This window comes from Tachypleus tridentatus, chromosome 13 (assembly GCF_004210375.1).
Source record: "Tachypleus tridentatus isolate NWPU-2018 chromosome 13, ASM421037v1, whole genome shotgun sequence".
Classification (NCBI taxonomy): Eukaryota; Metazoa; Arthropoda; class Merostomata; order Xiphosura; family Limulidae; genus Tachypleus; species Tachypleus tridentatus.
This window is the reverse complement of record NC_134837.1, coordinates 226042181-226064742: the sequence shown is the minus strand read 5'-3', so window position 1 is coordinate 226064742 and position 22562 is coordinate 226042181. Positions and strand designations below refer to the sequence as shown.

The 22562-nt window shown below is 29.5% G+C and overlaps 1 protein-coding gene across 4 annotated transcripts in view; it reads right to left on the bottom strand.

The window, feature by feature from the left end:
• Positions 1 to 1973: 1973 nt before the first annotated feature.
• The window catches only part of LOC143241103 (L-fucose kinase-like), a 156547-nt gene continuing 135958 nt past the window's right edge, over positions 1974 to 22562 (bottom strand). For all 4 annotated transcript variants that reach the window (XM_076484653.1, XM_076484652.1, XM_076484654.1 and 1 more), the window contains 4 exons: positions 21220 to 21380; positions 10166 to 10200; positions 9780 to 9878; positions 1974 to 2109 (listed from right to left, as the gene is read on the bottom strand). The gene's annotated coding sequence lies outside the window, so the exon portion shown is untranslated. The remainder of the gene's footprint in view (positions 2110 to 9779; positions 9879 to 10165; positions 10201 to 21219; positions 21381 to 22562) is intronic.

Here is a 22562-nt window from a genome sequence, read left to right as displayed (position 1 = left end):
ATTGGCCATCAGAAAATAATTTAGGTTCTATTTAGTATATAAAACAAATTCTGTAGATCATTGATATGTTTCACTATCACACACATATTTGTAAAGTTTACGTGCATAAAAGAATAATGAAAGAAGTCCTTGCTTATTCAAAATGAAAACAAAAGTAAAGTAAAACTTTTGTTTCTGTTAATTTAAGGAATATTCCTTTGTTCAAAGGATCCATGTAGCTGAAGAAACTATGAATCTTTGTATGGGAAGAAAACTTCTTTATCAAGTTAAAAGATTGATTAAATGGCTGGTTTCAAATTATTCTATATTTTAAGGCTTCTAAAACAATTAATGATAAGTGTTATTGATTCTTGGTGAGTTGTTTGACAGAATAAATTTACAAAATGGAAATTTTATTGTGATGTTACCATTCATAGTTGTGTATATGTTAAAGGTAGTGTGAAATATTTTTTATTATTGAGTTGATTTTTAAACTGCAAGGTTCCAGTATCTAATTTCAGCATTTGCACACATTACAACTAACAACAGGTATAAAACAACATGCACCCTGTAATTCTTGTCAATTTTACAGGATGCTGAATACCAAGTTTGCACAAGCCACAATTTTGCCTGGAATTAGCTCTGGATAACATGACTGGCCATAAGGTTAATGCTTTTTTTTTAAAAACTATAAAGTTTACTTAGATTTAGGTAAATTTAAATTTCTCATTCACTGTGTTTAACATTGAAGAATTACATTGTATGGTTGACAGGATTACTCCAGAATATCTTTAGTAGCTTCCTGAATATGTTTTAGTTGCTTACAAGAGGTTTTAAGTCATTTCTTTTGCTGGCATCAGATAACTTTGCATGGTTTTATTAATTTTCAAGGACAGAATCTTTGTTACTAAAGTCATGTAAAATGTTCTTAATAAACAGTTTTCGACTTATTTGGGAAGTCACTCAGTAAATTATTTTTGGGATTTTGAAAATTTCTAGAGATTCATCTTGTTTATCCAAGTGACTTAGGGAAGATTTCATCTTTAGTGCTTGAAGATTGGGTTGGTAAATTGATTCATTTTGTTATATAGGTAAAACAGGAAACAAATTAGACACATGGGTAAAAATAAAAAAAACTACTTCCTCTTAAGTGCATGAACAGATGAGTAAAAATAACCATGACTTTTCCACCACATGTCAGCATTATGAAACATGAAACCTGTCATTAATAAATGAAGAAACAGATAATCTTTAACAAACTACTATTAATGACAGTGTAGGCAACTCTCCATATAGCTTTTAATTACAATTAATCAACACAATAGAACTCTTCAAGAACACACACACAAAAATACACAACTGTCCATGTACACAATTAGAAATTCAACAGAAAAACTAGCTATTTATTGACATAAAATTCTTTAAAATATGAAACCAACATACTTTATGTTATGTTTTTTGCCTAAGTTTTCTGTACTGGCCAATGATCATGTGTTAAAATGTTGTATAAATAAAGAAAAATCCAGAAAACTTATTAAAATGCTGTGATGTTTTTGTTGTTTAAAATATACATTATTGTATTTAATACTAAAGCTTACAAAATAGTACATAATGAGCTTTTGTAAGAACAGAGTTAGATACTTCTGTACATTTTACGACTCTTTTCTAATACACTGTTAAAAGAAGCTTTAGAAGTGTACAATTATTCATTTTAAAGAGTGTAAAATATATGTCATGTGATGTATCAAGTTATTTGGCATAATTGTTTTCTGCAAAGTATGAAGATTAATAAAGTTTGTTATAATATTCTACAAAATATAAATTAGTACTTAGTATTGCTAAGGAAATAAATTTTTATTTTGATTTCTAGATTTATAAAAATGTTTCCTTCATGATATGCAAGATTTTTTAAAGCTGTAATTTTCAACTTTATGCTAAGTCACAATACATGTAATAAAACTAGAAGGTACTAGTAACAAAAGCATACTACACCTGTTCCTTGTGGTAAGTCTGACCATGTTTGTAGTTCCAACCCACCACCATACAGAGAACAAAGCTGTTCTGAAAGGGACTTGTTGCTCTCTACATCTACCAGTTGTGTACAAAGTATTGCTGCTTTTAATAAAGCTCCTAGTAAGACAAAATAATAACATCAACTGTAAATACAAAATTGTAGCTTGAGTAATGCTTATTGTATAATAAAATTATATGCTACATATAATAACTACAGCTTTTAGTGGAGCTCCTATTAACCCTACATCCATTGGACTGAACCCATACAAGAAAAGAATTGATTACTATATTTCCAAGTTTACTTTGCACTATCTTCACAAAATCTTGCAGCTTTTTAGTAAAAATACAAGACTTTTGTATACAGAAAACAGTTTTCAATAACATATTTCTACTAAAGATATGTATGAGAAATTATTGAGTCAGTTTGTATACAGGGCATATTTTTTTACGGTAGGAATATAAATACTTATTTTCATTTCAAAGTTTTTATAATCCATTCACAAAGCTCCTAGAGCCTCCTAAATGAGTATCAAAAGCATTTTTGTTAACATTGTATATTTCATATATATATTTATTTAGACGATCAGCATACTTGATTCCAAGAAGTTTTATAAACATAATTCAAGTGTAATGGAAGGAATTGTTGAAAAACATAAAATAAACTAAGTAAAATGGTTCTTTCTTTTCCTTTACTGATTCTGAAGTTGCAACTTACTTGTATTTATAGTCGAAACCTTTACTCTTTCATAAAATAATGTTTTCCTTTCTGTTTGTTTTTTTATAAGCTTAGATGGAAACATACATTATGGCTTAGTAATATCTATGGTATAAGTAATTTGTACCAAACTTGAACGATCAAGGGATAAAAGCAAAAAAAATTAAATTGTGAAATTTGTTGCATAAGTGTATCACATGATATACAGGGGTAAAGATTGATGTATTAAACATTTCCTTTTGAAATTATTAAATCTGAAATAACTTTAAAATCTAAATTATAAACTATATTTTAATGCTAAATTTACTGACATTTATATTTATAATGAAGTTATAAAAATTTAAGGTCAAATGTATGATCTTACCCTAATGAAATACCAAATTTCTTTACACTAAAGTGCTCTAAGTAATTTATTCACTAACACTGAAGAGACTTTTAAAAGAATGAAAACATACAGCAACCAGTGAAAAATCTGCCAGTTCAGATTTTGTTTTATTATCTAGATCATTTTGTTGTACAGCAGTGGTACCAATTTTCTACTTAAGCTTGCACCGATTTGATTTAAAGCAGAATTTTACATGTTATAAACACAAAGAAGTTTTTTATTTGGAAGTAATTGTTATAATATTAAATTTCCAAAAGACAATTCAAAAACACTATGAGTAGAAGATAACACACCAGAAGTATCCAGACAAAAAAACCATAGAAAAAGAAAGACTCAGAAAGGGGAGGAAGCAAAGAAGGCTCATTTGTTCAACTACACATGAGAGGCCTCTCACCTATAATGATTCTTGGATTTCATTTGAAGTTAATGAAGGGGAATGCTAAAAAATATCAACCTTTGTAACAATTAAGACTATGTCATGCTCAGTTGACTAGGCAGTTTCAGTTCTGAATTATTTTACACTGAATTATTGCATATAATTATATATGAAATATATGGGTATACACATACAAAAAGAAAGGTACATTAAACTGAACCACCAAAGAAGAGAAACACTGTAAACTAGACTGATGTTACTGCTGTGGATACATAGGCTTACTTAGGTATTAAGTTTTGTTTTATTTTGGAATACTGGCCTAATTATCCCCCTTTATATAATCTTATGTTTTTTAATATCACTAGAGGTAGATCTCATGCTTTCCATAATTACTTCAACAACAATACTAATGTTTTATCTAGAACTGATCCTAACCATGATAAACTCTTTAAACTGCTATACAACTGAAGGAAAAATACAACAGACTAGGACATTGGGTTTTTATGGATAACCTTTACACTTTACTTCATTTATTTAATAAATTACTGGCAATTACAGAGGTGCAGGAAAGACACACTGTATTTCCCACAACAAACTGATAACTATAAACTTACAGAGGGGAAGCACAAATTTTTAGATGTAAATCTATGACAGCTGTAAAATGAACTGACAAATGTAATATTTAAGATCTTTCCACTTAAAATTCTGCAACTATGATTATTGTGCTTTGTGATCACAATTGTCATAGTTCGAAAATATAAGTTAGAAAAAGGACAAGCACTAAGGTTTTATAATTTAAGGTAAGTTAATTGTGGAATTAAAAAAAGGGATGGGAAAACTCAAATGAATGGCACTTATGTTACCATTATTTTGGATTAAAAACAATAAAGTTATATAGCAAACATGTTTTGTGTTTTTATCCAGTACATAACTAACACTGCTGAAATTATCATAGCCAATTCATTTTCTAAGTTTAAGTCACAAACAAAATAACCAATTATTAGAGTTTCACTTGGTTTTGTTTATGTACAAGGTAAAACTATCTTTTTCTCTTTCTCTAAAACCTGACAAAAATATTTGACAATAGCATCTCCCCATTTTAGATTATTTTTTATTTGAATATACAATAATATTTTATGAAATTTCTCCACATTTTTTGAACTGTAGAGCTTTTCAGACACTTTTTTTTCTGAGTCTTACACAGTGTTTTACTGAAACATTTTTGTACAACTTATTTGCTAATTTATACAACTTTGAACACAAGTTCATTTTCATAACATCTCAAGATAATAATATAATTTTGTGTGTGTACTGAGACTTTTTAAAGTATTCTAGGAACAGCTTTTTTGAAGAATCTTCATATTTTTAATTCTTTGACTGACTCTAGTGTGTTTTTTTCTCATCTGTCAATATTTGTGTACATTTTTATATGACAAAATTTGTATAACTTCATTGATTCCTACAGTTTTGTATGTACATTAACGGTGTCTTTGTCATGATGTGTAATATACTTGTACAAATTTTTATGTCAGAATTTGTATAACTTATTAGTGATCCAGACAGTATGTACAATAGTGGCATTCATTTTTTTGTTTTCAAAACGTAGTGTACAAGCATTTCCACATAATATTATTGAAATTTGTAAATTTATTTCTTAATTAGTTTTAATAAACCTTTGTTAAGGTTTTAGGTAGCCATTTCTAGCACTGTATAATTTGCTATTATTGTATATTAATGCAAATAAACAAATGAATAACACACATTCACCAAATAAATTTGTAATGGTATGATAAAACTGGCCTACAAGGTATAAATTTGCAAGTAGTGTACTGAATTTATATTTTATCAAAATACAGTGGCATTTCAATATTTTGATAACCATGTATTACATATGTGTGTGTGTGTGTGTGTGTGTGTGTGTGTGTGTACATATATTAAATGAACAAAATAAGCCCAAACAAAAACCAAAATTGAATTAAAGACACTGGATAAATTAAAGAATATCCAGGGTACAGGCTATAATGTGGGATAAAAATGTACCATGGGTTTTGGAGGTGACTACAAGTAGGACCCACAATGAGGTGAGGATACACAGTTTATCAGTCTCAGTCTTCAGTTGCCAATCTCACATGAAGAAATTCATAAAAAATCAAATAAAATTATCAAAAGAAATACAAATTGAGACAGTGAAATGTGGATACTCAAGCCCACAATACCCCACATTTATATCACCCTTCTCTGTCTGCAAACAGCTGTGAGAAAGTGACTGCTCTCCAACGTAAAAGAAATATGAAACAAGGTACAACCACTTGAGGGTAAGCAAGATAAACTTACCTCCTCAGGGTGGCATTCAAGCCCCCATTATAGTAGTAAAAAACTAATTTAACTTAATTAGTAGTATAGAATCATAAAAGCCCAACCAAATTGTCTAAACTAACTAGTATAACTCATGACCACCACCAATTAAGTCACTGTGACTACCAATTTTAAAACTTTAAATGAACCTTTGTATGAATTAATCCACATAAAAGTAGTGCAAGGTTGTTCAAACAACCTTATTAAAAACTAAAAATACTTATTAGAAACTTACAGATATAACTTCTTAAATTTTCTCCTTTAAATTTATTCATTACATTTTTATATTAAATATTGAAAATTTCATATGACAACATCAAGATGAAGAACAGTATTTTTATTTTTTTACTTGAAAATCACTCAGACTATTGAGATTCAGAATCAGGCTGAATATAAATTCATATACAAATCTTTAGTAAAAATACTTTACCAAAAAATTCAATTTATCGTGTATCACAGACTTTTAATGTTTACTAAAAGCTTGCCAAATTTCATGAAGTGGTAAATTGAGAATTGTAGTAAACTTTGATTCTCCACAACAAGATGGGGCAACCTCATGCACATAAGGTTAAAAGGTGGAAGACACAAAAATACATCGGATTAAACAATGAAGTGATAAAAAGCACAGATAGGAAAACCCTTAAAAATAAAAAAAAACAACAAGTACCTCCAAAAAAGATGTTTTCTTCAACTTTGCGAGTAAACTGAATTGAGAATTCGAGACAATTTAAGTAATTAGTGAATTCTAGTAAGTTCTCTTTACTATGCTACCACACCATGAATGTGTCATTGACATATCTAATCCATATTTCATGTTTAAATTTGGCATTCTGTAAGGCATCAGTTTCAAACCTATCTATAAAAATGATCATACAGCAAAGGAGATAACAAAGAACCCACAGCTAGGCCTTCAGTCTGTTTATACATCTTATTATTAAATTGAAAATAGGAGTTTTCAACAAAAGTTTTTTTAAGCGTCTAATGTATAAACTTTCAATGACTGGTGTGTGACACAATATCAAAAGATACAAACAAACTACTACTATGTAAAACTAGTAGACACATGATCATGGCTTTTGTACTTACATAGCACCAAAATAGCTGTTTTCCACACTCCAGAAAATGATGTGAAACCACAACGAAATATCCAGATTTACTTTTGTGACCATTGATTGGTTTATATATAGATTTTAATTGTGTATTATGAAATGTTGTTTGTTTGTGAATTTTAATATTTCAATTACTTTTAATTTCAATATTAATATTATTAATATAATTTTGTAAATTTCATGGGTTGTAAGCCAGCCAAATTTCATTCCCAAAATAGGTATGAAAATCCATTGTAGATATGTTACAACTTAATAAGAAAAATAAAATGCATGTGTATCAGCTTAACTTGTGGTGAACAAATGATGCAACATTACATCTCAGTACACAACAAGTGCATCAGTTTAAACTGTAGCAAAACTATAAAACATGAGATTTCATGAGAACAGAGCAGGCCAACATTACCTATTTGAAAATAAGAAAGTTATTCTAAATTTAACAAGATAAACCAAAAGTCTATAACAGAACAAAAGAAAAAGCAGAATACTTAGAAAACAAGAAGAATGCTAGTTTATATTTCAGCAAGACAAAAAACAAATTAAGTTATACCAGATAAGAAACTTGTTAACTCCATTTGAAGCTTAACACAAAGCATTTCTTGTTAAATCTTAGCCAGACTAAGTTGGATGTATAAGAATGTTTAGAGTGAGCATTTTTATTTAGTTTATTTTGTGACTTCACATTTAATGGTTATTCACGTTTCATAACAAGAGTTAAAAGTAATTATTTTAAGAGCAATAGTTATGACACATTTGGTTGCATACGTTGTATGTATGGTTCAATCACTATAGTATTATTGATACCAAGTTACTTGAATCTTTGGTATATTTTTTCAATACCTAAAGTCAGTATAGTTACATTATTGTGTCACTCACCTAGGTTATAGAAAGTTAAAGGTATCAATGAACAAGATATGTATAAATAGGTGACTAGTGAGCTCAAGTAAATAGACAAAAAGTAAAGTTCGGTCAGAATAATATCAGAAAACATGAAGTTAGCTGGGATGCAAGTGATTAGCCTCAGCTGGTGATATTTTAAAGTGAGTTTAATAAAGATAAAGAGAATAACTTGTCTTGTCAAAGGTTGTTCCAAAGCAACTGAACCTGTCTGTATGGACTTTAATAAAATGAGCCAATTACTTAGTTTTAGACAAAACTGTAGTATCCCTTGAGATAATATAATTGAATTTATTGCAGACTGTATGATAAAAAACAGAGAAGAGAAAAATAATTTGTCTTTTCAATCAGATTCTAAAGTAATTGAATAAGCATGTATTGCATTCTGACAAGAAAATATAATTGATGAAACTTTGTAGAATGGACGGCAACGCCTGCTGTGGAGACACAAGTGTAGAGGACGACATTTCAAAAGTTTCACAGTATTTGTATGGAAAGTCGTGCACAGAAGTCTATCAGAAGACAGAAAGTGTGAGTCTACTTTCCCACAATAAATCTAGATATCTTTTTTCATAGATCAACAAATAGAAAACTCTTATTTAGTTTACGTTAAACATTCATCCAACAAAAAGGGCATTGTATAAGTCATATTTTTAAAAAAGATGTTGCTGTTTCTTGGATTTAAACTAAACCTAATAACTAATTTGTTCAACAAAATTAGAAACCTTAATAACAATGTGAAACATAACTGCAAATAGATTAAGAGATGGCACATGTTTAATGATACCCTAGTACTCCTTCCTATTGAAAAATAGGTCCAATGTTAAATTAGAATGTTAACAATCTTTCATATAAATTTAACAAAGGGTAAAATATGATAGAAGTTCTCTACAAATACTGTATTTATCCTTATATTTATAATTGTGTTTATATTGGTCAAACAAAATTATCTCTTTCAGTTACAGTAAGTGAACATGAAGGCTAGTATCATCAGAAGGAAGTTTAAAATTAGCTTTAGCATTATGTTCATATAACCAACTAGAATTATTATACACTCACATCAAAGTCATTCACTGAGATGTCACAACAAATAGTGGACAACGGATTAGTCATGCTCAGACTGTAATTTTGTAGAAAAAAATTCATATTGGACTAGAAATATGAGTTGCAGGCACATACAATCTAGGTGTACAAGTTCAACTCCTACAGTAAGTATGGTGAATATATCATCTAATGTTTTACTGCCAGAAAAACACTAGAAAGGAATTTTGAATACAACAGATATGATTACACAAGAGCATGTACCATCAGTGAAGCTGTACATCTTGCATTTTATTTTTCAATTACTTCTCCTTGTATAGGAAAAGTTGAAGATCATTTTTAAACCACAAAAAAAAATAAACACTTCAGTATTATACTATGGAACATAAAATTATTAAAATATTATTATGCTTAAGTAGAAATGTTACATACATTTTTATTTCACAAACATACATATATACATACACACACACACACATTTATATAAGCAATATGAAATATAAAATTCCTACAGATTGTTCAAAACTGTAAACTAACATTTTTCTTTTATTTAAAGGGTACAGTTCAAACCTAGCTTCAATTAACATCAACAAAGATGCTTCAGACAAAATAATGAAAAGTTGCTCAAAATGTGAGACTTCATTTCCTTACTCCATGTAAAAATGTTTTATGCATGCACACATACATCACTTTCAAGCTTTATACATATTATTAAAAAGCTCTGGTCATTACTTGTTTATTTTTGCTATTTATTGTTCTTGAGTATAAGGAACTGCTGAATGTAAAAGCTGATGAAGTATCTCCTATTAATTCAAGTTTTGAGAACATTCCAGAAGGGTAGCTTAAAGGTTAAAAATTACAATATGGTTTTCACAAATTACGAATAGGATGAATACAGCACAACATACTCACCATGTGTTTTGGGCTGGTTGTAATCAAAAGATCATTAATCTCTCAATGATAAATTTGGGTGAATACTGATCACTTCCAATGGTAAATTTCAGGTGTAAGCTAGGATAATCAGTGACAAAGGACTTGTTACATACAATCTTAACATAAATCAGTGTAACAAACTCATAATCATGTGATGTGCAATGACAAGTTTGCATGCTCTTAACAAAAAAATAACTGATATACTTCATTAAAAGAAAACAAGCTCTTATTAACATGTGTAAAAGAAACAAATAAACCTTCAACTATCAGAGGCTTTCATTAATATTATATGTTTTAATTAACTACTATTACTAATTTACTATAAAATGTTACTGACAGAAAATTACTCTTTATATAATACCTACTCTTGAACCCTTCTTGCTCGTGCTCCAATAGGTTTCTGTAAATAAATAAGTCTCAATTAATATAACTTTTGCAATCCAAATTTAAATGTAAAGAAATTAATTACCAGCACTTTCTACAGATTAAGAAGGTGCATACTTTACACTACAGCCTTGTTTGTTAACCATAGTGATACATTTCCATAAAATAATATTAAAAGTCTAAAATAATACATAAAAATTTGATACACCATGTAATACAATTTATTCAAATACTGTAGGTAAAAAAAAATCAAAATCCAACCCTGAATAAAATGTTTCAGCTTCAACTGTACTGCTTTCTCTTGTGGAATGATAAACTTTTGGCCCAGTAATTTAGCGATATTAAAAAATATTTATCTCTATTTTACAGAAAGCTGAGTAACCAATTTTACCAGCATATAAAAAACTGTATCTTTTAAATACTAACAAAACTAGATTAGTGAGTTTCACTTTTTCACAAAACATTTAAAATTTACTTATTAACAAACAAAACTATATTAGTAACCCTGAATAAAACAATTTCAGTAAATTGAAATTATAAACTATTTTCTTAAATAATTTTACTAAATGTACTAAAAATGCTGCTTACATGCCATGAAGATAATACTCACTTTAATAAAACGTCTGCTTTGGTTGGATTATGTTTCACCACATTTGCTATGTATTCATCAAGTCAGGATATTTAAGAAATTTGACTGAGTGTTCTGATTGTTTTTATAATTTTAGAACTAATTCTAATGGTCAAAGGTGAAAGTTATGAAATTGGAAGAGTCTGATGGGGTTCTTCAGGACAATTCTATTGAAATATTAATGGTAAGAGGAGTAATATAAATAAATTTGACAGAATTTATTCAGGGCTCAAAATTAGTTTGAGGCTCCAATAATGTAAGCAAACTGATAAAAAATCTCTTAGGTAGCTAACATGGATCATTAAAATCAAGAGCCATTAAACATTTGACTCCACAAAAATTGATCTAAACATTTCTTAACCATGCAGAACTTATGACAAACCTAAAATAGACCTTCCCACACTTACAAACAGTCATCAGTCACATACAATCTACAAATGTTACCACCTTGAGATAAATGTTTAGCTCAAATATGTGCATGCTAGCTGAACTGGTGTATGATGTATAAAGCATGTATAGCCTATCATGCCAAACAAGCATAATGTAAATATGTGTGTGTGTGTGTGTGTAAGTAATACTTTATAGCTTTTGTCAAGGCTTTTGTAGCTAAAGTGTCCTTTACTTGACTGCAAATCCCAAAGGACCCATGCTAGTGAGCACAAACAAGGCTACTTGTATCAAAATATTGGAATGTGGAAGTCCATTGCTATAAAGCACCTTGTTTACAGTCTAGACAGTTCATGGCTTGTGAAAGTGATGTACAAAAATGTTAGTATGCTCTGCACTCAGTACTTGGAAAACATTCCAAATAGTAATTGGGAATGAAAGAGGAAATACACCTGTGTAAAGAAATGTTACTGCCCAATGGACTGTGTCAGAATGCATCAGAAATGCTTAATGTACAGTAGGAGTTCAATACATAAAACTTGGAGTCTAGTTATAAGCCTGATAATGGCCTTGCAATAATTTGATTGATATGTTTGCCAGCCATTTTGTAAGTATAAAGTTAGCATTTGCATTACACAAGCACTTATTAAAAGCATAAATTACACAACAGAAAAACACTGCTGTAGAAGACAGGGATTTGATCTATTATTTCCAATAAAAGTATTGACCTTTTGTCTATGAATGATTCTAATGCTTTTCAAGCACGTTTGGTCTTACCTGATACAATACTAATGCTTTTCAAGCACGTTTGGTCTTACCTGATACAATACTAATGCTTTTCAAGCATGTTTGGTCTTACCTGATACAATACTAATGCTTTTCAAGCATGTTTGGTCTTACCTGATACAATATATTTTTTTTTATGTCCTAAGAAAAATGTTTTCATTTTGAAAACAAAGATAAAAACTTCAAAATAATGGAATATCAATAATTTTGTGACATGGCTCATTTCAAGTTATGTTAAATGCTTGCCAATAAATAGGGCTAGATACCCAATCATAAGGTGGTATTCTGAAAACTATCAGTGGTATATTAGCAAAAGGTGTATTTATTGCTATGGCAACAGATTTTCAACAGGGCACAAAACACATACAAGCAGAACAATTATCAGTTGTTCATGCAAATAAACCACTAATAGCATTTTCAGATTCACATTTTTTTCATTGTTAACAGTCCACTTATAATTTTCAAATTCCATTCTCTTCTTAACATACCTCACAGAATATTATGCCACCATCTTCATCATAGTATAACCACTTATTACCCCATTTACCACTGTAGCTACTTTTCCTTTTCATACTCTCAATCGTGTTGCCTTTTTTCTGTGCATTCTTTTCCAGATCATGAACATTTGGTTCTCTTAATTTAAGAAATTTTTAATTTTGGGTGATTTTATGTGCGACTTTTATGCCACTTTCTTTACAGCTTTGGCTGAATATTTTATGGCAACACTGTCTGTCACAGGTAAACTACTGTTCTTAAGCACTAAGTCTGTTTGCGACAACAGTGTAGCAATACTCGCAAACTATAAATGATCTATAAAAAAAATGCAATTGAAGTGAGGCAAAGGGACACAAATATAACAAGAAAAGGCATGAGAAAGTTTAAAGTAGATGTAGGAGTAAAACTAGTATAGTATGTCAAGAAGAGAATGTGAAAGGTTAATTTGGTAAAACTTTGAATGGATTCTACCAAGGATGTAATAATTTGAAACTTAATACAATAAAAAAAAAGTGTTTGAGCAGTGATGCTACCTACACAAATGACAAATCAGCACAGGTTTTCACCTACTTCATAATGGAGGTAGATTGAAATATTTTATTTACTATTATAAACAAAATAGCACAGAATATGAATTAATTGTTAGTTGAGGAAATCATATATGATTAGAAAAGAGGAGAGGTCATTAGATTTAAAGTTCTATAACTATACACTTTAACTTCAGGCAAGTGAACATTAAATGACTGAGATGATTGTGGACTAGATGCTAGGTATAAACATATGTCAAAACTCAACTTCATTTGATGAACTACCATCTAGGTAAAGTCAATTTACAGTGACAAACTTTATTCAGCATGATGAATTGTGTTTAGATATATACTACAGGTCTAGATCTAGACATCAAGATTTATTTACAGTTGTTTAAATAATAAATTATAATTTGCTGTTTACAATAAAAAAAAATGGTGCCATGTCAATGTTTATCAATATTTTTGTTTTGTTAATTTTCACAAGTTCAGGTTTAAAATTGACTGAATTGAAGTATGGAATGACAAGTTGCTCATAAATACCTTATTTCTCTAAATAACTGTTGAAACAATAGCTAGATTATATCTAGTCTTGTTCTTAGTACATGCATGTCTCTATGCACATAAATGTATGCAGCCAGAAGTCACTGAAAAGTTGAAAATTTACCAAACAAATCTCAACTAGTAAATCAGCTGACCAAGGTCATGTTGAGTTAATAACACTTTTGCAGTTGAGAGTTCAAAGAAATGCAAAATTTATTTATATATTCCACTTTGAATTCATTGCAAAGTTAATATTTTCTTCACTACAGATCCAACATTATTTTCTGCATATACCTTTCACTTTGCCCATCCTCATCAACTGCAGCAAGCCAAACAAAACTCCAGAAGTTGTCAGTCCATTATTATATAATTTGGTGCATGTTCAACCAATGCTGTTATGAAGCCTGGTTGCTTTTGTTTTGAATGATCTAATAGATCTAGCATGAGATGTGTTCATAATTTTGGACCAGAACCAGGATTTCAAAATATATGACAAAAGATTCTGTGATTTTAGCCTCCCTGTAAATGAAGATACTGTTTCAAAATCAAATTAGCACATTCTTTGGAAACACGATAAATAGATTCAGTGCATTTCCAAACTGTTTTTGTTTGAATCCTTTATTCTGAGTTTCTATAAATATAAATACATATCAAAACACAGTGCTTTCTATTTTTACTGTTTTCTGTGCATGATTCAAATCAGTATTCAATCTCCCAACAAACTGTATGAACAACTAGTTTCAGAATTATGTATTGAAACATGGTTGGAAATAACCTACCAAAATGTTGATTCTAGCTCTTATCTTTTTTTCTTTTTCACTGATTACAACTTTGAATGTAGAGTAAAATTACTTTAAATCCAGATGTACTTATTCAGCTAGGCAACTTTTATAATAAGAAAATTTGAATTAAAAATCATGAATAATTGATTTCATAAAATTGTTTTGGATGTTCCACACTATGCCATTACATAGTTTTTTAACTCCATTCTGTTTATTTCCATCCTTGATATAGGTTGAAGTAGAACAGGGTATTTGACTTGTGCTAAGGCCAAAGCCAATGTATTTTGAAGCTCCTAAAGAAGAAAAATATGATCATGTTTTTCCACTTTATGCTTGATGTGATACTAACACTGCCACATATCACAGGAAGTGTTTTTTTTTTATAGCAAAGCCACATCAGGCTATCTGCTGAGCCCACCGAGGGAAATCAAACCCGATTTAGCATTGTAAATCTGTAGACTTACCACTGCACTAGCGAGGGACATCACAGAAAGCAAGTTTGACTGAAGTAGTTGTCAATGCCCTGTCAATACTTCTCTTACCAGTCTTTGGAAATACAAAATCTAGAAATTTTAGTTTGTTTTTACATATTTTTTGTATCACTAAAGCTGATGTCAGGTGTTCACTCCTTCTAGGAAAAATGTAAAAGGCATTTGCACTCTTTGTCACAATTTTTATTGGAGACTTTAGCCTCATTCAGAAGAAAGCAAAGAGCATTTATAATAAGTTTACTGAGAACAATCTCACATAATAATCCAGACCATCAAGCATACTCTGTTCACTAATATGGCATATTTATAACCTCATTAGAAATTAATTAGGATTATGTTTCATGTATTCCAGTCTGAAACAATATGTTATAAGTGTCATATTCATACTTTCATGTTTTTCACATTTTTCTTCTTCCCATGTACTTTTTTTTCCTTAAAAGGAAAACACCACTTCATTACAGGAAGTGTGGTCATTGAAGGTACCATGACATCTGTGTTAGATTACCTCAAAGAGAGTCTCCATGGACAATTTGGATACATCAACAATGGTGTCTTGAAAGTAATGAAGACCATTAGCTTTTAACTTCTGTCTTCAGTTATAATGCCACTTTTTTAACTTAACTTAGTTAAAAACATAACATAACTTAGTGCTTCTTCATACACACATCTTAAGAAATTTCCATTTTTCTATAATATACTCTCTTAACTAAAGTGTTTGGTTGGTGAATTCTTCATATAGACACTTTATGATAATGTGCCAAATTTCTTAGAATGTGTTAGTTACAGAGTTTGGTGACTCTTTCGTATGGACATCTTTATGATCATTTGCTGGATTTCTTGATCCTTCATAAAATATCTCATTCCTCCTCATAACATAATTGGATAACTCATATGGTTATTTCTCTGTATAACTTTATCACACACAGTGGTATACAACAGTGAATAAAATAGAGGCATGGCATAGTTTTAAACAGTTCTAATTGTTAAATCCTTTCAAAGATTTGTGATAACTCATTCCTAAAGCTGCTTTTTGTAGCAAAATTCAGTTAAAGGAGTTATCTACTGTTTTATGAGACAGTTTTATTGCATCCTAAATTGTCTTGTATATTGTGTGTGAGTGAGTAGTAAATAACTATCAATCATAATCTCACCCTGTTTTAAATCACCTGTAAAATTTAAACTTTAGTTATATACATTTATGGTACATGAATATTTTTTAATATAATAAGAAACATTCAAAAAATACATTAATTTTATTTGACATTTACAACATCTTCACAATCTGTTACTGATAGCAATGTCTACTGGGCAATTAATATGAGCATAGATATAAATAACACAAGACTGGCCAGTCACTACTCTTTATCATTAAAGGGCATAATCGCATGCAGCCACCACTGCTTTGTATTGAAGTTTGAATGAGTAAATGGTGTAAAACGGCCAAGAGTGACAGTTATCCATCTAAGTCAGGACCTGTGAAAACAAATGAAACACACTACTATGTCATTACTGTTACAATACCATAAACAACAGTTGAAGGCAGAGAGTGTTACATTCCACATGTAAGTAAAACTTTTTATGTTATATAATATATTAAGTTATATTGAGCAACATCACTGAAGACATGGTGATGACACTGAACTGGAGTAGATGTTTACAACAAATTTTAAAGTGTATATGCAAGACATTTTTTGGAATGCATTTTCACATACATTAATCAACACGATAGTTTGATAGCTTTTGATTTAAAATTCTGACAATATTAAGTACTCATATAAGTTGAAATCATCATCCATGACATTATAGTGTCACCTGTTCACCGATCAGGCTACGCAGAGGCACTGCCAAAACATATACTGTCTATAGATACAAGTTCTGTGTACATTCACTTCTGATGCTATCACTTAGCTTCAAGGTAGAAGTTTATTAAATATATCACTTCATTTAATGGATGGCAGAGAAAATATGGGTTAATTTGTATGGTTTAATACAAGTTTAGTCTGATCATTGATGTTATGGCTTATCAGAGAAACAATTCAAAGAAAGGCCTATTCTCAGAATTACATTACAGATAAAATTTTGGCAAGTGGCCCATTCTAGTCCAAAACCCTTTAGCTGTCAGTGTCATTATTATAAATAATCAGTATATTGTACAAATGGCTCAAAATATTACGTACTGCTTAAACAAAAAACAAAGCATACATATTAATGTAAGTACAATATATACAGAAGAGTACTTATTTTTATTACAGCATCTATGTACATGTCTTTCTATTTTATTACATTTAATTGTTATGTAGTGTGAAATAAAACTTTATTTGCACAAAAGAGTTCATATAATTTGTAATTTCATAGCCTGTCATATTTTTCTGAAGTCAACATCAGTTAAATATACCAGATCAAACATAAACAGTATTTTCATGCTTTAATCTGCAAATCTAAAATTAAACCTTTCATTTTATCCTGTAGAAGTAAATATGTGAATTTTTTAAATTAAATTTCATATATTATTGTGAATTCAACAATTCGAGTTTACAGCCATGTTTTGCCTGATCAAGTGTGAGACATTCATTTCTAATTTTACTATAACTTTATTTTCTTTTATTTATTTTCTATCAGATAGTTCAATTTGTTCTATTACATCATTTTATATCTATTTCCAGTTTGAGATATGAATACCACTTTCAAATATGACATTTGATTTGCATCTAACAGCTTCTTTGTGATTATTATAAATCTTAACTGTGGCATATTCACATTTTATTTACTCTCCTGAATTGATTGGTATGATTCATATTAATGTTATTGTTATGACAATGGTGCTATTTTGAGAATTTAATAATAGATTATTTTCCCAAATTTTATTCTTTTGTCAATGGCCATGTAAAGCATATTTTTTATTTTTGTATTTAGGGGATTCAATTTTCACATGTTCAAAAAGAGTTCTATTTTAAAATATCATATCTTAAAGGTTATGTTTATTTGATTGTTGTGTTGTTGACATTCCTGTGTTTCTTATGCATTGTATTACTAAGTTGCACATCTCACGACAGTGGCAGTTTGTCTGACCAAGAGTAGTTTTTGATGTAATTAGTAGTAATATTTCAGATCATTATACATTAACTGTTTTTTGCATCAGTAATTCCATCAAACTTTATTACAAAACAAAAAAAAGACTTATTAATGTGACAAACTGAAATACTTTAACCTTGCTTCAAGTAATGTTAATTTGAACTTTATTACAGTTGGAGAACTAAATATTGATTCAGGTTCTCTTTCTTTTGTAGAGAATTATTGTAAACTGTATAACTAATGTTTCCTTACGTTCAAGCTGTTACATAATATTAAATATCCACCTCAGACAACCATAACTTAATGTATTATAATTTAATAATGTATTATTAAATGTGCAAACAAAGATTCTATCACCTCTTTAAAGATTCAAGTCATTTTTGGACTTACAACAAATATTTAGAACTTAAAGTGCTTGTTCAGAGTTTAGTTGCTAATTGCAAAGCTAGATATTTTGATAAATGTTTTCAAGATGTTGGCTCTCATTACATATGATAATCTATTAACAAATAGCTACATAGAACTAAAGAAAATAAAGCAAATATAACATGTATTTATAACAACACAGGTTCTTGTGTTACTGATTGCTGGTATTGCCAATATTTTAATGATTCATCTACTACAGAAGTGTCAAGATAAGCCAATAGCTCAGATTATTTATCTTGCACCTGTAATTGTGACTGAAATTCGTTCTTCTTCTGTATGGAATGACGTTCTTCTATCAGCAGTTAAAGCAACTGGTGATCCAATATTGAACCCTTAACTGTACTTCTTAATAAAGCATGTACAATTGGTAAATATCCTGAGATTCTTCAAATTTTTATGATTATTCCCACCTACAAGGGTGGGGATCCTGATCATGTCAAAAATTATCAGCCTATTTCCATCTCATCTGCATTTACTTGTATTATTGAGCATGTATTTTACAATAGAATTACTGTGTTTCATGAGAAGGATAAGATTTTAAGTAATTTGCAGTTTGGTTTCAGTAAACACAAATCTACTGAAAAGTGTTTATTGGCTAATACTACAGAGCTTATTAAGGCTTTATGAGGCTGAGAAATGTTTTAGTCTGTGCTCTTGATATTTAAGGTGTTTTATAGCATTAATCACACAGTTTTATTTATAAATTTGCTAATTACAGTCTACATGCTAATATCTATACTTTATAAATGTGCTCATTACAGTTTATGTGGTGATATTTATAAGAATTTTAAATCATATTTACAAAACAATGTTATACATCAATTAATTGTAAGAAGTCTCATTTCTCTAGTCTCCATATTGTGGTCTCTCAAAGTTCAGTCCTTGGTTCCCTCTTATTTATTATTTATGTCAATGATGTAAATTGAATGGGGGGAAGGGGGGGGGGTAAAATACATTCAGTCTGTATGCTGATGACATGACTGTTACTATGGAGGAAGAGAGACTCTCTTGCTGACAATTTTAAAATAACCAAAAATGAATTGTTTGCAAATGATACTTGTCAAGTATTTGTATGTCACAATATGTGATTATATACAAGGAATAAATAAATAATGATTTAAGTCTTAAGAGCAATTATACTATCTAGAGTTGATTCGAGCAATTATACTATCTAGAGTTGATTCAATAAAAGTTCTTGGAGTTGTTTTCAGAGTAACCTCAGATGGGATGAACATATTAAAAAATATCTCAAAATACTTACCAGAGTACTCTATATTATAACTTGATGTAAGATTGTTATTCCAATTAAAATTATTTATTATATTTGTTATGTCATCTTCAACAATTATATTACTTAATGTTTAAGTGTTTGGAGCTCACATTTTAATGCATTAAGACCAATATGGTTGTTACAAAACAGTTTGAGGCTAATGTTACACTTTCCTTATAGATTACCAGTTTCAAACAAATTTAAGGAACATAGACTTTTAACTCTTTATCAGACTTGTGTTAAAAACTTCATTTTTATTGGAATAGATATTATATTTTATCCCAAAATGAATTTGTTAAACTCCTCTGGGTATAATTTACATTTCTTTCATTAGATTCCTGAATATATTTCTTTCTATTACTGTCCAACAGTTACTTTGTTTACGAATTTTAAGTACTTTTATTATTTGCTTCCAGTGATTTTAAACTGATTGAACTTTAATGATTGGTTTATCTATAGAATTATTTAAAATAAAATGTGCAATTACATATTAAATAATTATTCTATGTAAGTGTAAATAGTTTTTCTTTTATATTTACTTATCCTTCATGGCTGCAACTTATGAATTAAATAAATAAACCAATGTAATTAATTTTTAATTTAGTACTGATAATAAATTAAAACTTTCATTGGGTGTAAGCCAAAAAAGAGAAGAGGTTGTAGTATATACAAGCGGCACATATCTCACTATTCCATATTATGTTCTTCATATTATAAAAAAAATTTCAAAATATTGTTTAGAATTATAATTCAGAAAAAGAAAAATCTGGTTAATATGTGTGCTAATTCAACCATAAATATTGCTTTATTTAACAGGATTCAAATCCAAGAGACTATTTCCTGTTTCTTGAGCTAGCTTTATTGTGTCTTATATAATACTTTATGTGTGTAGTGCAAAGGGGACTACTTAACTACTGTTATATGAAGCAGAAAGTTTTTGAATACTAGTGGTCAAATTCTGTGACTGGTTTTGTTTGCTATGGGAAGCATGGAAATTCTAAAATCCATTTTAATATTTTAAGAGGAAGATCAGTTTCTAACTTGAAAAGAGAAAGAGATGCTGTAAAGTACTTTTTTAAGTAGGCCCTTTATTGTATATGCTAACTGTATTAAATCTATTTGAGACAGCATGCTAATTCAACCTCAGATGTTACTTTTTATAGCAGAATTTGGTGAAGGATACTATATAATGTTTAATTGGATAGTTTCATTCTATATTACATTTCTTTGTGTGTATGAAAGGCTACTTTACAACTGTAATATTCAACATAACTGACTTTGAGTACTTACGATTTAACTTTATGACTGTCACTTTTATTTCACTTTAAATTTGTCATTTAATCTCGGAAGTCAGTTTATAAGGTAACCCAAGAATGTAAAATAAATAGTACTTAGTTGTGTTCATCAAATTTGTCTGTTTATTTTCTGTTTCACTTGTTCTTAAGTTTTCTTCAACCATCTCTTTGAAGCTCTTGTTATGCTGGTGTGATTTCTCTGTATGTTATCATTCCTCTAAATCAGAATTATTACATTACCAATACTGATATCATGGACTGAATATAGTTTAATACTATATACAAAAATATTAATTAACAAATTTCACATTATACAGTGAAACTTTCCTGTACCTTTCCATCGACCAGTACAGCTACATTGACAACAGATCCTCCCATCTCATAACATATTGGAGGAGTATCTGTCCATCCACCTTGGAGGTCCACCCTTGCTGGACATTCAGCAGTCACCCATGTGTTCATTGGTGGTAATGCAGAAGAACCAGTTTAATATGCTAAAATGAAATAAAAAGTTTCATGAAAATAAATTCTAACAATAACATGAAACCCTCTACTCATATTAACATTACAAACTTAAAACATATTTACAAAAGGTGCTTACTTATAGAATTAATCAATACTATTTTACTTTTTAATGGCAAGAATAGCATCTTTTATTGTTGTCTTTTCTTTCTTATTTATTACTTATTGTTTACAATTTTGTCATTATGTACAAATTTCATTTTTCTGAATTTTACATGCCCTTTAAAGTGTTGCATGTCTCACTTATCGCAATCTGCTAATCAATACACATTTCCATGTTATATAACTTGGAAATTATTTCCACATAACATCTATTAAACCTTATATATTTATTAAATTTCTTCCACAGTCCACCAGTGTGTTTAGAGGATAGAAAAAGGAAGAGAATATCTAACAATCTCTTTGAACTATATCACAGAATCTCTTCACTAAAGTTAAAGAAAACTAAGAGAATTAGAGAAGTACCTGTCAATTCAATAAGACAGTGAATATGCACTAGTAATTTAGAACCTACTAAATTGGTTCCAAAATCAGTCAATTCCAAATAAATGGGATGAACTATGATCTTCCATCTCAGCTCCATACTCAATGGTTCCTCAAAAACACACTAACCAGTTTTAAGGTCCACTCTGAAGAGGAAGCTCGTACACTTACTCACACCCACTAATTTTGAAGTATTCTTAGAAAGACAATTTAAGTATGGTTTCGTGTACAAGTCTACAAAAAAATGATTTTCCACTTTCATTGGTAATGCTTCAACATGTAAATCAAAACATTGTCCACCTAAAGGCTTCAGACATATGCAACCCATGAAAGGCAAAAGTACAGTGTCAAAGAAAACACTTCTATCAGTAAATAAAAATGCCTGAGGATGACACCAGACCAAAATTACAGCAAAGGCAACCACATAAAATGAATCAAAATTGTAAAGCTACATATGTCAGCTCACAACATACTAAAGGCACATGCAATAAAGAGTTTAAAATATTTTGAACCCTCCTCACATGTAAACACTCCTGGCTGTGCTTTTATATGTTCTAAATACAGAGGTGTGAAGTAAAACAATTTTTTTGTAACTCTTAAATTACTAAAACTTTGTTCACAAAATTTGGAAAACTTATATTAAAGATTAAAAATCTATAGTGCAGAAATAT